General features: G+C 33.0%; 1 protein-coding gene across 4 annotated transcripts in view; it reads right to left on the reverse strand.

Annotated features, from left to right (window-relative positions):
- Nucleotides 1-9055, reverse strand: part of Mf (myofilin) — a 26594-nt gene extending 17539 nt beyond the window's left edge. Inside the window, exons 1-2 of one of the 4 annotated variants that reach the window (XM_018549468.1) lie at nucleotides 8937-9048; nucleotides 8526-8788 (exon numbers count right to left, since the gene is read on the reverse strand). The gene's annotated coding sequence lies outside the window, so the exon portion shown is untranslated. Of the gene's footprint in view, nucleotides 1-8525; nucleotides 8789-8936 lie in introns of all 4 variants that reach the window. The other 3 variants (XR_001940947.1, XM_018549469.1, XM_018549467.1) reach the window with 3 other exon arrangements.
- Between the last annotated feature and the right edge of the window lie 8906 nt (nucleotides 9056-17961).

A 17961-nucleotide genomic window follows, 5' to 3' on the forward strand; every position in this document is an offset into this window, starting at 1 on the left:
TTGTGAAGAGAACAGTATTTAATTAAACTTAAAAATTTTTTCTTTTTTTTAATCTCTTGTATAGATTTGGACATATTTGAAATACTTTTATATTTAAAAAATAGTATTTGTAAGACAATTGTATTTTATATTTCAGCGGAACATATGTATAAAAATATTTTGTATTTTGTATTTCATGGGAATATATAAAAGTATTTTATATTTTGTATTTTAAATAATAAGATTGATAATCAATTTTAATATTATTACTTGAATTACAAAATACAAAAATTTTCAAGCTTTTAATTTTAAATACAAAATACGTAAATATAATTTTTATGTGTTCCTCTGAAATATGAAATATAAAATACATTTGTATTGCAAATACTGTATTTCGAGTAAAAGTATTTCAAATACATGCCAAACCCTGTTCTTGCACAATTAGTAATTTAGTAAATTACAAGAAATTAGAAAACAATATTAAATATGGGAAACTATAACAAATAAAAAGAAAGTGCGAAAAATGTTTTATTATATATTGACAAAGATTTGACTTTTTAATTTGTGAATAGGATATTAAATTACAAAGAATATAAAATATTACAGAGTCTTTTAAATACAATCGCGGAAAGTTTCCCTATGAGGGAATAAATGCTACACAAAATTCTTGTAGCCTAAGGTGATTACATAAGCCATCTTTAAATTTAACGGCCTGCGTAGGTGCGGCTGTGCTTTTTCAACCTTGTCTTAGTAAACTGTGCTCCATTTCCGCAATCCATTATCATGACGCAGTCATTCCTTTATTTATTCAAGATATAATTCCGGTAGATGAATTCATAGATCAACTATAGTTTAATTAATTCTCCCTCTTTTTTTCTTTCTCTTTCTTTCTCTTAATGAAACTTCTTGTCACTTCTTTTAATTTGTCGACTTCACAAACCATTACTGGCACTTTTTTTTTATGAAACGCATATATTTTATGAATTTAATAAATACTTAAATAACAAAATTATGTATATTTTATTATTTAATTTATTATTTAATCGTTAAAAATGTTTGACAATATTGGAAAAGTGTGAAACAAGTTAATTACATAATAATAACAATAAAGCTACAAATTAACTTTTATTTTTTAACATATTTTCTATACAACATATTATAAATAATTTTCAAATCACGCAAAAATTATTATAATATTATATCGTCATTTTTTAATTGAATTATTGACGAAATAATAAATTGATATTGTCAAATTAAGATTGGTAATTTGAAATTTGTCACATAGCCGCGTCCCGTTTTTGATCGCGTGAGAAAACAAGATTGGTTTCTCGCGTCGGCCAATAGTAGCCTGTGACACAGAACGGGAGCGTCGTTTTTCTTTTTGTTGACGCAATGGATGCCGCTAATTTTAGCGTCACGCGTACTTTATAGTCGCCCTGGATCGTCCGAGCGGTTTCTCAGATATTCCTGTTTCATTCTCGGTGGGAATGACTGAAGGTCGTGAAGATGAAGTGAAAATGAGGTTACACGTCACGTCTTATTTAAAAAATACATCTATCCTACTTGTATTAAATGTATATTTGTGTAACATGATTTGTGTATGTGACATTATATATTTCCAATGTGAATTCGGTTTTACACCGATATTTTAGGTTCATTTTCCATCATAAAATAATATCAAAATTATAATATTTTAACTTCAAGATTTATATCTATTGAAAGAAGCATCTGTTTCATATTTTCTACAAGAAATATACCCAATCTATATGTGTGTATGCGACAGTATAATTTATTCAGAACAGAATTTTTAGAAACAATGAGTCTTACATACTGAAAAGAAGTGATTATAGTTACTAAATGTTGAGTGAAATAATCAACCAAATGTTCAGGTAATATAACTAAACATAATTTTATTTTTATAAATGTTTAGTAAATATTATCCGTGATATTATCAACTGTAATACTTGCTAAATATTTACAAAGGTAAAATTATGTTTGCTTATATTACCTGAACATTTGAATGAAGTCCTTTCACTCAACAATTGATGGCTGGACTTTTTGTCAGTGTAGTTAGTTGGGGAAATTAAATTTCAATTAATTTTTTCGAGCTTTTAAAGCGTGTTAGACTGATGTATTATTGTCGCATTGAATTCTTCAATTTAATCTTTAAACATTTACAAATCATTTGAAAGAGAGAGAGAGATAGATTTCCAAAGTTCTCGTGATTTGTTCTCCAGTCTGCATTCTCGAATAAGCAAAAAGGAAGGCGTCGCGACGCCCACAAGCAACGCGCCGTGACGCAAGAGTCCCGGATTCGCGCCCTCGCGGTCTCTATATTTAGGCTGCCCGGGCCCCGGTCCGTTTTTAGTTGGTAACAGGTGGAAGCGTTGAAAGAAGCTGCACTCGAAGCAGCATAGTCGACGGTCTCCGTCTGACTTTGACCGATTTTCGCGAACCCCCATTGGAGACTTATGGTACCAGTGTGTCTCGACGATAATGACCTCGTAAAACTTCGCCGCAATTATGGCGACTCCCCAGCCTCGCCAATTCAGACCTCGATGAATGAATAATATACAAATTTTCGCGTCTATGATCTTGAGTATGATTATATGCTTTGTGAATTAAGGGAGATTATCTTATAAATGTCTGTGTGGAGAACTCAATTTTTTACATCATTAATTTTAGAACCTCTTTCTATGATAAATATTTAAAATACTAATAATATATCGGTCAGGTGTAAAAACAAAATTTATAAAGTGTGTATTTAGAATCTTAATTCTTTGATTCATCGTACTTCCACTCTAGATCGTCCGAGAATATCTTGACCTTAAAATCGTATCCGCGTGAAAATGGGTCGAGTCACGAGTGCTTGACACGCTAACCAATTTGCGCACATTTCTACGTCAAAGCTATAAGAATTAAAAAATTTATTGAACTAATTTCTAAAAATTAGATGTTGCAGTAACAAGTAGTATAAATATAAGTTTCAGGAGACGAGAAATTGCATCGCGCTTAGTCGAGTAATACAGGAACATTGGAAGAAAAACGCATTCGAAAGATATAAGTCGCGTAGTAAAAGCACATGTGGTAGAGAAGGTAGATTAAATCCCCATCCGGACGAGCGTGGTAATCTAGATGGCTTCTAAAAATATATATGGCGCAGTCAAATCATCTGGGACGTAGATCCAAAAACTGCAATACGTTTCACTATCCTTACAACCGACTTGAGAATCAGGTTAACTATCATTGAAACATTTAAATTTAGTTAATATTATGGTTTTTTTCTTTTATAAGCACACACAAACATTAATCACATAAATATTTCAATTTTAACAATTAATTATTTAAGGCAATCTATAAAAATTATATTAGAGTCAGTGATATCGACATACTAGTTTGTTTTTAGATAATATTTCTTAAACAAAAGATAAAACTAAAACTTTAAAAACAAAAATACTAAACTAAAAAGTGCCTTCTATCGAACAGTATAAGCAGTTTTTTTTAATACTGTTTGCAATAATTAATTTTTTCGTAAGATAAGCAAAAATAAGCGTCTGATAAACTAGGCACCACAGTAGACAGTAATGCCACATATTCCTATTTTTTGCCTTTTATAGGAATTATCTATATAAAGTACCCAAAAGTGAGTGTATTATATATAAAATTTTCCAGAATCTTTTCATTTTATTATAAAACATTTTTATTGCATTATTTGCATATTTACTTTATACTGTTCTGCAAGGTGCAAATATGTAACGCGAGTTTTTTAAAAGTTTTTCCATGTATACACGCTTGCCTTCAGTTTTAATAAAACTATTTGATACTATAAAGCAACATTTATAAAGATTAAGTTAGCTCATTATCTGTTTTACAGATTGGTGTGACGGTTTACACTGCACCCCAATTTTATATTTAAAATCGTATTATTATAAAACTGAAAAAAGAAATAGTGTAAACAAAACTGATTTAGGAAGCTACAAGCATTTAGAACAATATAATATTGTCAATAAGCACTATTATTTAAACCACGCGATTTGCAAAAAAAAATATTGTAAAATTTTATTTTTGCATTTGCAGATTTTGTTTTTAACTGATTTAGTACAGAAACAAGCCACAAATATATGAATTATGAATTTGTACTACTTTAATTAGCTAAACAGATGATGTTTTTATTAGTTTTAATAAAGTGCAATAACTTGTTTCTGAAAAATAAAGGGACGTCGTTTTAGGAGATCTATATATATATGTCAGTATTAACGACTTTTTTCTAATGTTGATATTAACGCGCGATATGGCACAACTTGTTAAAGTCAAAATTAGAAATAGAATCTAATAGCGAATTCGACTGGACGTAATCATTGCGCATTGGTGCACATTAAAGCCATCGTATACAAATAAACGTAACGATATGTGTGTGTTTATAAATAAACATAAAAACCGGTTAAATCATGAAATACTTAATACACTTGTGGCTATCTTTATATAATTTATACTATGTATATTGTGCTGTTATAGGTAAAATATGTATTTTAATACGAAATATTTGCATTTTGCTTATTTACATTCAAAATTACAACAAATTAGAGTATAACGACTTTAATATGCACTAGTGCGCACTAGTGCATCCAATCGAAAAAATTTGCCATAAGATTATTTAAACAATAGAATATTTAAACAAATCTTAATAGGTTTTGATAGAAAAAAATTATTATTATTATTTTCATTATATAAAAATTTGAATATGTAGAATTGCAAATTTCATAATTAGAATTCTCTTTTCTTTTATTATTTAATAATTTTATAATCCATAGAAAATTCAAGAATTCGCGTATATATGTCTTATGAATACGTCATTATATGAACCATGAAAGACGTATGACGAAGGAATTAAATAATCATGAGATTTTGGCACTTCTCTCGCTACACGTGCGAAGCTTCAGTTGACTCTCCCAATGCGTTGCAAGAGGATTACGGTTTACGACTGCGCTTCCACCTGTCGTTTTAGCATTCTTGGCTGAAAATCTCGCGCCACGCGATCTCGCAAGACAGCCAAGCTTGACATAATACCGCTTGATTAAATAATAATATGTACATTGTATATCCCGTTAAAGTAGAAAGTCCACTTTGAATTAATTTAAGAATAAACTTTAGTCCCCTCTTTGTAAAATAAGCTGCCTCACCTTATCATTTTAAGTAACTTTATAATTTTGACGAATTTTATTAATAGTTTCCGGATGGTTTTTAAAATCATCTTTTTGAATAATAGAAAATATGTCAATAAAATTGTTTGTATGTAGCGAACACTGTTTAAGGGCCATCACACACAAAATTACATAAGCTGCATAATCATAGCATAAAGTCTCTAGACCAATGAGCATCTTATGTAAATCAACATGACGGCTTTATGTTGGATGCTTATTAGTTCAGGGGCCTTATATGGTTATGCAGCTTATGTCATTTTACGTGTGATGACCCTGAAGCTACAGAAGAAGATTTCGTTTTTGTTTATAGTAAAAATTTTCTTGTTAATAAATTTATTTTTTATATTCATATATATATATATACGAGTACAAACAGTTTTAGATTTAGCCTATTAGGTTTCAATATTTTCAGTTTTTCATATAATTTAAAAATTAATTTCTTGTTATATTTTCGGAGAAAAATTCTTTTTATTAGAGATTATGATGCTATGTAACGAACAGAATTATTATTAAGTATCTATTGTGCGAATTTCTATATTATGATTATTATAACGTTTGTTATAACGATTAGATATTATAACGATTTCTAAAAATGAAAGTGACTTGTGTGCACGTGGCAAAGTTGGAAAGTGTTAGCTAGTGTTAGAAACTAATGTTGACGACTTGACAGGAGGTGGGCGGTCAAACGCGAATTTCCTAAGTGCACGCTTCTTTAGATTCTGCAGAGCTCGCGTGACTTGTTAAAAGCCCCTGGAATCCGCGTGACTGTCTCGAAGGAAAACTTTCGCACATCCCTACATTAACGCTAAAACTTTATCAGCTCCACGGAAAAAACCGGTATATTACTGGTAGGCAAAATAACAAGGCCGTGTAAGAATCCAAGGAACACACAAAAGTCAGCAAAAAATCAAAGGAACTTTATTTTGATTCTTAATGTCAATAAACAGTCAAATTTTGTAATCAGAAATTATATAGTAGTCTAAGTAGATATTGGATAACGTCTCATATTATTAGCCGAAATAATAATGCCGATATTATACGATTATCGCTGCTTACGTGAGTTTTAACTGCATCATGATTTACTGCACTGTTTACATTTGTTATATCTTCCGAGGGTATCATTATGAGTTTACACATAAGAGACTATTTCTATCAATATTAAACCTTAACAGGAAGAAAAGCCACTTTTTTTTTAGCGCTGATATAGTGTCATATTTTGTGAGGAAGAATTACAATGAAATAATAAATTATAAACAAATTTTACTCAAAGAAAAGTTGTAAGATTTTAAAAGTAGACCCTCGCGTCCTATTATACAAAAGTTAATCTAACAAAAAGAAAAGATGACAAATTTAAATGTCCACTTTTGACGTGCTTTTACGAATAGAGAAAAAGTTTTGTTTAGAAACGAGATAAAAATGGTAGTAAAATTTTCAATTTTATACTACAACTTCAATTTTGGGAGATTAGTCTATCGTCAAAGTTTATTTTAAATAGAAGCTAAGAATGCATTTTTTGGTACATTTAAGTAGACAAAATTGGTTTCTAGATTAGATTTCATGATTGTTGTGATAGACATTAAATCATTTAGATACTCATCTATAACGGTGTTAAGTTTGATTTCGACGCGGTCAAAAAATAGTAACGCCTCAATCCGATCAGACGTGCCGTTTAAGCTCGGCGAGAGTTTTCCTTCTAACGAAAAAACGAAAAAATCAGTAGGAACACGAAGCTCGTGTTGAGTTGCGACGATTTCTCGACTAACAGATAAATTGTTTTGAGTTTTAACAGTAGAAAGGGAACGGCTATAACAGACGTGCATCGGTCTTGGCGGAACGCGCGGCTATTCTCGGTCAGCGATATAAATACACAATCGTGCGCGCGCTTGCGTTATGTAAGCTTTAAACAAATCTTTGCCAATTATTATAAACAATCCGCCACTTGCAGGCGATTGGCATAAGCTCGACGATCGTCAGGCGTGGCACGCTTGTGCCGCGCGAGTCTCAAATTGGTATTGCAATAAAAAGGAAACCGTAGACGACGCACTCCGGCCATTGCCAAGTCTTGCTTTCACGAAATTAGAATTCACCGGAGGCGAGAATACAAATCTGCATAAAGACCAGAGACGATAAATTTCTGACATTAACAAGGACCGTCTTGAAGTTCAAGAGATCATACACGAGGCATTTTACATTTTTGTATTCCAAGCGGCTTTTTTTTAATGAAATTATCGACTATTAAGAGCAGATTATTTTCATAGATTTTTGTGAATTTACAAATTCTTAATAAAGTCTCTGAAGAACAATTTGTGTTTATTTGCGACGTGATTGATTAGGAATATTAATTTCGCAAATTATCAAATACTATCAAAAATTTATTCTTTTTTAAATTTTGAGACTTCTATTTAAAAATAAAATAACTTGTACTTGAACATCTGCAGAAAGCGTACATCTCACATTTTTAATTACACAATAAGATATATCGAATAGTTTAAAAAATGTCAAATATTAATCTCTCTATATTAGATATAAAATGAAATTTGCTTTTTCTGATAGGGGGATACATTAACGAATAATTGAATAATCTTTTGCAATCAACAAATGTTTATTTAGAATGTAAATGCAATTTTACAAAGAATTGACAATAACGAATATTGAATATTTATACGAAAAAGTAGGTACATATATTGCGATACAGATCCAAGTATAAAATTCGTGTTACTTATTCATTTTTCAGAAATACTCGCATATTTTACCACGATTGTACTCAATATTAAACATATAGCTGTCAGAGAGGAACGTCATTTTAAATAGTAACGGGTAGCAATTTGGTCACGCAAAGCGAAAATAGTGTCCTAGACATGAAATCACAAATGAGGTCGCGATTATGCATAACTGACAATATTTTTGCTAATAAATAGTAGCTAGTAAGATAATATATGTGTATTAAAATAATATATAAACTATTATTATATTAATTGTTGGAATTAGATTAAAATCTGAACTTCGAGACGATAAATCTCGAATAATTATCATCAATTTATTGTTAAGCTCTTAACAAACCGTGAGTAATAGAATTACTCTACAACCTCTTTGTTTATACATTATTTTCTACTACATATATTAATATTATGTACGCGTTAATTAAAATTATTAGTTTAAATTGTTTTATTAATTAACCTTATTAAGCCTTTGATAAATTAGTGACATTAGTTTGTAAATACACATATTTGTAAGTACACACGTGAAAGAATAGAATAAAATATAGAGTACATGATTGAAAGAACATGATTAACATGATTAGCACGCTGTCTTGCGTGGGTGGTTAGTGAAAGAGCAAGTTCCTACTAAAGATATGCGATGCAATTCGGCAGCGCAGGAGGACCACGTCTGACCAGGCGCTTCTTTCTTCACTGTCGCACAGTAGATCGCGGACGCGTTCGGTAATACCTCGCCGTTTTTCACGTGATTGAGAGAAAGCCTCTTGCTCTCCTCCCTTAGGTGCACTCACAAATGGCGCTTATATCGCCCCCTTCTCCCTCTGTTAGCCCTTTCTTTCGTCGCAGCTAACGCGTTTTCCCGCGACTTCCGTTATTCGGTTTTTTCTCTCTCTCAAAAAAAAAAGAAAATTTTTTGCCTGTCTCAATTAGCGAGAGAGAAAGAAAAGGAAAAAAAATATAGAGAGAAAGAAAAAGAAAAAGATGTAGAGAGAAAGAAAAAGAGAGAAAGAGAGAGAAAAAAAAAGATGTAGACCTTTACCTAAGTATTTCGGGCGACCGTTCGGTTCGGGGATTGGACCTTAGACTGGGCTGCTGCCGCCAAAAGTGTGGACTAGTATATCGTTGGTGGTGTACACGGTGGCGCCGATCTGGCGACGGGATCTGGGATAAGCCACGCGACATTTATGGCACAACCCCCGCCAACGAGAGACGATTGGTCGAACGGGTCCATCGTGAAAAGGAAGATGAGGAAAAGACGGGAAGAGAACTGAATGTGCGCGCCGCAGCATCCACTGATGTTCTCGTCGCAGTTCGATGCAAAGTTCGCATGCACTCGAGAGATTACACGTTTCGGATTTAAGATGTTGATACGCGTACGATGGTGTCGTATACCTCGTATTTGAGGGATGGAAAACACAAGTTCCTAGAACTTTGCGTAGAAATATAACGGCGTTATATAACGTTAATGTAAAATTGCGCACGTCCACGTTCCTGCTCGGACACTTGAAAGAGTAATCCCTTGGATAGAGATTTATGAGATTTGTATTTATAAAACACATTAGGCGTGTACTTCGACTTATCTAAGAATTGAGATGGCTTCTACGAGGATGTATACATGATCACTGGAAAAAGAGTCTGGTTGTATTAATTGGAATTCTGTTTGAAAATGGACCAATTCGAATTTTTTGGTCACATTTATTATACTATAATTTTAGAGATAATCAGAATTTTGTGATCACAATCTCCTAATTTGTTCATTTTTAATCAGAAAGTTTTTTCAGTGATGAAAGCTTTTCTTTAAGTAAATGTGTATGGTACATGTGTACATTAGTATGACTATGTGAGACAATTATTCACATTGTTGAAATTTAGTTTTAATCATATATTTAGGCTTTAGAATTTATCACTTTATTTGTGACAGACAGTAACTGACAGTAGAACGTTTTCTTTTCTTTGGCTCACTTCAATCAACTCGTTCAGTTTTACTAGACGTTCGCATTTTATCCACGTTCCGCGACATAAATCAACGCCGCCTGCATTATTTCTGTTCCGTTGAGCAATGACTCATTCTAATGCGAGAGAGCAGTTGCAGCATCGTAATACTGATGCGCCGTTACCGTGTACGTGCTCCATTTATGCGTTGCGCGAAGTACAAAAGCGAGGCGTCACTTAATTTCCGGAGTGGCGTAGCGACTGCAAATCAATCTCTAAGGCACTTTATAAATTGACAGTTTATTTTTCCTCGAAGCTGTAACGAGGTGTCGATACTCGCTCGTTACCAGAGTCGTGAAAGTCAGTGCCGCCGATTTACGAAAGTGAATCACGCGGTGACGATAGTACGCGTAGCGTACTCGCGCTGCATCCAATGGCCGGCAATTTACGCTAATTCTAAATATATGCAGTTATATGTCTTTTTTTTAAATATACACGCGTGATTCAGCCACGCACAGATGCGATTCTAAAAAAGGCGTTCGATTGCTCAATCTTGTTCTCGCAACGTTTTCCTGTCAATGAGCACCCTTGATATATTTTTGTTCCCCTTGAACCTTGAAGTCTACGTACTTATACTGCGTGATTTAGGAATACCACAAATTTGTTAAAAGTAAATTTTTTTTTAATTTTTCGGAAATGTTAACATATATAGTAGTTTTTATTCATAAATAAGCAGGTGATGCTAAGCATGCGGTACCTGGTAGGTGATGAAACACATGTTAAGCCAAATTGACGTTGCCAGTACGTGACGCGTGGATTCTTGAGTGAAGGCCACTCTTGTCAAATGCATTCTCGTCGTAAAGTAAAGCGTAGTGTTTGTACCACACCATCAACACTGTTTTAAAATTAGTAAAAGATATTTGAAAAGTTAGTTTACGTACATGATTGATAGTAGCAACTATAAATCTGGTTTATTACTACTTTAAGAAATTTTGTTTTTGAAATGGACGTTGATGGACAAAAATCATTTTTAAAAATTGAAAAAAGTACACTAAAGATTTTTATTATATGAGTGATTAGATCTTAAATTACAAAACTATTTATTACAAAATTATATAAACAAAAGATAAAAATAAAAAATAAGTTATAGACGAATAAAATTAGATGCGTTTGTCGAAGATTATGTCAGTGCGAGAATTTATCGAGCCGTCAAGCTCTGGGAAAATGAATAATTGATTTTCACTTGACTCCACGTAAATATCTATGTTTACAATGAAGATAGTGACGTCAATTGATCTTTGAAACTTACGTCATCTAAAGAAAATATCTTAGTTACAAATGTGTACAAAAATTTGCGAAGAAGAAAGGAGTTTGCGAAAATCGCTAAAAATAGAGGATCACAAAGTTAGGTCAATCTATATACAAATTTTATATATATTATATTTTTTATACAATACATACAGACATATGTTTTTATAATATACGATATAATCTTTTTAAATTATTATAAGATTATAAATGAAGAAAGTTATCTTTTATTATTATATTTTAATCTCTAGTAAGTATTGTTGATTGAAATGAAAACAATACATTTTTAACACTACTTTATTTCTTATAAATAATTTTAAAGGATTAAAACGCTCATGAACACAAAAATTGAAAAAGAGATATTGCATTTTAATTTTTTATAGATTTTTATAATAATATGTATATATTAAAAAAAGATATATAATTATATATCATATTAAAATAAAGATAATAAAAACATGACAATGCATACTTATTTATATATTGAAATGCTGTATACATTCAAAGGAGGGCGTGAAAAGAGTACCATTTCGCGCAGAACACCGTGAAATTCTCTAGAATTTCTTTCCCTCTCTCTCTCTCTCTCTCTCTATTTCTTTTTAATTATTTTTAAATAATATTTATTATATAAATAATGTAGCCTATTCATATAGCTACTGATCTAATTTCAACTATGTAACCATGGCATTCCGGAAGTACGGTCGAACTTCCTTAGGATGCATAGCGTTTGCGAAAGACTTAGCAAGCTTGCGCGATGCAAATGTACTAACAAGGACGGAAGAAAGGTAATCTTTTTGTTTTTGGCACTACCTCGGTCATTCGAGGATCTACATGCGGCATCAGGAGACGCGGTAGTGTCTCCGGCCATGTTCAAAAACTACTAGTTAATATATAAAAGATTAATAATAATAAACATTACAAGTCTCTTATCCCGAGCTACCAGAGTTTATTTTTGGGGGGTGCATAACTACTAAAATATAAAAAATTTTGAATCGAACGTGTCTGAACGTATATGTCCTGAAAAGCGGCATCCCCGCGAGTAATTTGAGCAAAAAAATTTTAAATCGGTCAAACCATTCTGAAGATACAAGAGCGGTCGAAAAGTGGTGATTTTAATGAAAAATTAAGAAACGTCTTCTTCTCTGTCCGCATTCAAGACCGTATTAAAACTTTCTAACATCCCTTCTCACCTTTCACTCACACCTTCACCATCTCCGACCCACCGGATCTCCACCTCCCGCCCCCTCTCCCTCCCCCACCACCCCTCTCTTTCGCCGTATTTCACTCTCTTTCGTTATATAATATTTTTAAATCATTTTTTTTATATATTTGTGATATATTTGTACTTTAAAAAGTAAATGTATCCGAAAAAAATCATATAAAAATGAAAAGTTCAAAACTTTCGGCCGATTTTCGAATCGCCTCCGTCTTCCGTTGTCCCCCTCACCTCACCGCGCTCGGTCCAAATGCCGCACGACGCTCGAGCGACATTTGATCTACGCGCGGGGCGGTGAGGTGAGGGGAACAGCGGAAGACGGAGACGATTCGAAAATTGGCTGAAAGTTACATACACTTTATGTATGTTCATTTTGTACTGGCACCTTTAATTAATAATATATCAGTTACTTTTCATGGTAATATATTATTATTAGATAAAAAGGTTTAAATTTTTGAGTATTCTTTTTTGAACATGGCTTGATAAGTATTATTTCAAGTTGCAATAGAATTAAGAATAACGTAATAGCAGCGAATAGATAATATTATTTAAATTAAAAATAATAAAGTATAACATATACTTGTAAATACTGTTTCTCTATTTTTGTATTGCAAATGGAAAGTCAAGGAATTACTATTGAGTGTGTGTATATTATATTATATTATACTATTATATCTTATTGATTACATTGTGTCTAGCATTCAATTTACCGTTTACGCATTAAATTCCGTTTATGAAGAAACAATTCAAATGGTAGACTGAAATTCTTTACAGGATCGTCGAAGCCGATTGTGACAGTAATAGCCGAAGCTCGTCATACTTTCCATTTGCAATACAAAAGATCCAGAAACGCACAGGAGAGATTCTCTCGCAGTTGAAGCTCGTCGTGGAATGTCTCAAAAATATTGGAGAGACCATTATCTGATTTACCGAATTATTCTCGTGCTGAACAATCATTTATAGATCAACCGGAATCTTCGAATTTTTTGAGACACAATTCTGGAGTTCTGCAACCTAGTTTTCCTGCGTTTGTCGAATCCCACAGTACAGATACGTCGGAAGAAATTTTAAAAGGTGGATCAGCATGTCGACCGTTTCCTTGTTTTTTCTATGATAGGGCATATACGAGTTGGGGCTTCCGCAGAAAAGGTGTGCACACTATTTTTCCATCTCTTAATTGCAAATGGTGTTCACAAGTGAGTTTGTAGAGTTCTTTGATTTATTTCAAAATAAAAAACAAGTTGAATTATTGGGAGTACAAATTAGTTCGGTCCGTTTTTCAAAAGATGGCTCCGGCTGTTGTGAATAGTTCATAGTGACAGCTGATTTTGGCGGTTTCAGAGAGATTAGACATCTGCTAATAATATTCAGTTTATATCGCTTTGAACTTCATACAAAAACCTTGATTTTTACTGTGTTTGAAATGTCGAATTTTGTGTTAACCAAGCAGCATTTGCGGGAGGTTTTAATTTTCTACTTTAATTGGAAGAAAAGTGCAGCTAAAGCCCATCGAATACTTGTCGAAGTTTATGGTGATACTCCAACTGATAAATCATGTAAGGAATGGTTTCGACGTTTCAAGGATGGAGATTTCAGCGTTGAAGACAAGCCTCGCTCTGGATAGCTAAAAAAATTCGAAGACAAAGAATTAGAGGCATTACTCGAAGAAGATCAGAGTCAAACGCAAGAGAAACTTGCAGAAACATTGGGAGTAACTCAACAAGTCGCTTCTGTACGATTGAGAGCCATGGGAATGATTCAAAAACAAGGAAATTGGGTGCCTTATGAACTGAAACCGAGAGACGTTGAAAGGCGATTTTTCACTTGCGAGCAGTTGATTCAAAGGCAACAAAGAAAAGGTTTTTTGCATCGGATTGTGACTGAGAAGTGGATATTCTACGATAACCCCAAGAAGAAAAAATACTACGCTAAGCCCGGTCAATCGTTGCCTTCGACCTCAACATCAACACCAAAGCCGAGAACATTCATGGTTCAAAGATTGTGCTTTGTATCTGGTGGGACCAAAAGGGTGTTGTTTACTATGAGCTGCTGAAACCTGACGATTCCATTACGAGCGATCGGTATCGGCTACAATTGATTCGTTTGAGCCGTGCATTGCGAGAAAAACGGCCGGAATACGAGCAAAGACATGATAAAGTTATTTCTCTTTATGACAACGCTCGACCTCATGTCGTAAAAAAATATTTGGAAACGCTCAAATGGGATGTTTTATCGCACCCGCCGTATTCTCCGGACATTGTTCCTTCTGATTACTGGTTGTTCCGAAGGATGCAGCACGATTTGTCACCGGTTCACTTCTTTCACAGAAATCGAAAATTGGCTCCAAAATTAGATCGCCTCCAAAGATGAGTCATTTTTTCGAGATGAAATTCGAAAATTGCCTGAGAGATGGGAAAAAGTAGTAGCCAGCGATGGACAATAACTTTAAAATGAAAAATTATTGCTTGTAATTCCAGAGTACCAATCTGTTAATGACTCGGAAAAAGAACATGGCGGCCTGACACTCTCAATAAAATAAAATTTTGATTATTCTTAATTCTCTTTATGTCAATTAATCACTTTGCTTTTAAACAGAAATATTGAAATTAGAAAATATTATAGATTAGAATTTTTTAGAATTAGAATATTGTATATTATTTAATTTTATGGTATTTAAAATATTGCTTAAGAAAGAGATAGAAGAAGTGGCGTTTTCTATATACTTTTTTGTTGTATTATTAGACAATTATCGAGTTGAAAATTTGATTACTGTATTCTACACAAATTATAGTTCCGGTAAGTTACCTAGTTGTGCTAAATTTAGAATTCCACTTATATTTACTTTCTTACGATTCGAAGATGTGGTGTGGCGTGAATTTCTTGAGCATCGCGTAGGAAGTGCTAAAAAATGTGCAACGTCTAGCAGTTTCAAAGCCGTACTCAAAGCAATTACCGAACGTGTAAAATTTTGGTGAGAGATCGTTTACTCGATTTTTTGTTGCCGTTTTAATAGATTTAATCTCTATCGCGTGACTACCGGAAATTTCATCGAAGCAGAAGGAGGAAAAGAGAGACTTTAAAATCAGCTGTACGATAATTTAAGAGGCAATCGAAGAATTTACCTTTTAGTGTTGAAAAACGTGGAAGTCGAAAAGCTTGAATTGTACAGAAATTAATTATTAAATTTTGATGTTATTAAATTATTTAAATTTTATTTTAATATGTTCTTATCTTATTTTAACGTGACATTAATTATACATTGTATATGTGAACAAATTGGTATATTTGACAAATATTGTGCATTTGTTGCAAATAATTTTTGTAACGAATGTAAAAAGGAATAAATATTTGTTATATCTGCAAATAATTTGCAATTCCTATTTGTGTAAATAAATTGCCGTCATGTCAGATACCTAATCATAGCAAATTTTTTCTCTCTGTATGATTACAATTCCATATAATTGATGGATGGACATGAAGAGATTTAGTTAATTGATGCGTTCACTATCCTGAGTCTCCTTTACATGTGTCGTGTATTAAGCCCATTCTACAATTGCGTAAGCGTAGTTGTAAATGGTTGTAGTTGTACAAATTAACCAATCACAGTCAAATACGAAGAAAATTTTCGGCTGTGATCAGTCAATTCTTACAACTACGTTTACGCAATTGTAGAATGGGCTTTAGGATTACAATTTACTAATCTCGCTTGACCTAATTCCTAAATATTCGTTTCAGTCTCGCTTCAAATTTAGATACTCTCTTTCGCAGCACTTATGTTGTATACAGGGTGATCGAAAAATTGTATTTCTTTATATGTAATTATCAAGTTAAAAAGCTGTGTCACTTTCGAAAATTTATCGATAAAAATTTTTATTTTTATGATACATTTTTGTTTTTGCAACTTTTATTGATATTGTATAGGGAATACTTATATTAAAGAAAGATATACATACATTTTTTATTAAATATAGCTCTATTGATAAAAATTACAGATTATTGGAATTATAGAATATTAAATTTTAAACGCGGCATGCGAAAATCGATGAATGAGTCTCGTAGTTAAAATTATAACCATGACGAATCACTACTCTGTTGAATCACAGAATCGTTTCTGCAGTAATACAACAAACATCGTTCGCGCGAGATACGCGTCGGGTTTCTAAATTTAAATTCGTACTATGAACATCGAAAGTATTTGCAACGTAAGCAGAATTGCTGCGTATCTGCATCGCCAATATTTTGTGTCACAAAATTACGAGTATTAAAAGAATCGTAAAGATAAATATATACTAAAGTTAGATAAATATAGACTTAAAGAGATACATGATATCGATATGTCTTTCGTATATATATATTTTTTTACACAACTATATACACATATATATATATATATGGGTGTGTATGTGTATATATGTATTGTGAGACGAATAGGATCGATGTAATGTCGTTGTACTTCTATCGGGAACAGAACGAGGAAGCAGAAAGGACTTGGACGAGAGATAAGATTCTCGGTGTTTGTTTCTCGCCAGATACACGTCACGCTGGATGTTGAAATGCGCGGAAATCAATATGAGGCGCACAGTCTTCGCGAGCCGTAAAGCCCGTCCGGAGGACGCTGATCCCTCGACTAAATTGAAACTTATGAGTTTCCCAGCCCTGGGGCTCTCTCGGCCGCCTCTTCTTCTCACTCGCGTCCGCCATTCTTCTTCGCCGTTAAGGAGACCTCGTCTCCTTGGTAACTGATACGCCTTATTAGCTGCTCTCCTCACCTTACGAGCCTCAGGAGGATCATGCGCCCACCGATCCTGAATTTCTCTTGCGCAGTAACCAACCTCTCGTCCTGCGTCTCCGTGCCCTGCTTCTTCAGGAACGAACGCCCTGTCCTTTCTATGCGATTCGCGCTCTTACGCCGCTATGACACCAATATGAAGCTTAGTGGAAGGTAACTACTGAAAGAAGCACACCAACTGACGTGTTATCGAAACAAAATTTAGAAAAATATTTAGTTAAAGAATATACAATTTTATACTTACATTGTAAAAACTGTAAAAAAAGTTGTCAATGAAATAAAAAGGCAATTAAGAGTCAATATTATTTGTGTGAACTAATAAAACATTTAATATATTATAAATTAAAATAAAATAACAATAACCTAAAATTCACACTTTAAAAACGCACGCAAACAGAAATCAAATCATAACGTTTCGGCTGCATATTCGAGCCATCCTCAGATGTACATATAAATCTTAATTAACGCAGTAAAACATCTTTAGTTAACGCAGAAAAAACAAGAAAAATACTATGATGGATTGTTATAAAACGTTGAGTATTTCCACAGAGAGAACAATTTAGCTCATCAAGCGATTGGAAGATCGTTTGTGATGTATCTCTGTGGTACCTCGAGTAATCCATGTCGTTAAAAGAGTCATTTATTAAAATTCGGTGACGATCAAAATCATTATTTTGTTAACACATTGCAAATGCAAGTCGTTCCAAATATAAAACTTTTATAACCGTCCAACTAACTCGACGTACAAAACTATAAATGTAAAAAAAGTAATGTGCTTTTTTGCCTTTATGACTTATTCAAATGGTATCTTTTTGATTT

The sequence above is a fragment of the Cyphomyrmex costatus genome, unplaced genomic scaffold (genome assembly GCF_001594065.2).
Source record: "Cyphomyrmex costatus isolate MS0001 unplaced genomic scaffold, Ccosl1.0 scaffold825, whole genome shotgun sequence".
Classification (NCBI taxonomy): domain Eukaryota; kingdom Metazoa; phylum Arthropoda; class Insecta; order Hymenoptera; family Formicidae; genus Cyphomyrmex; species Cyphomyrmex costatus.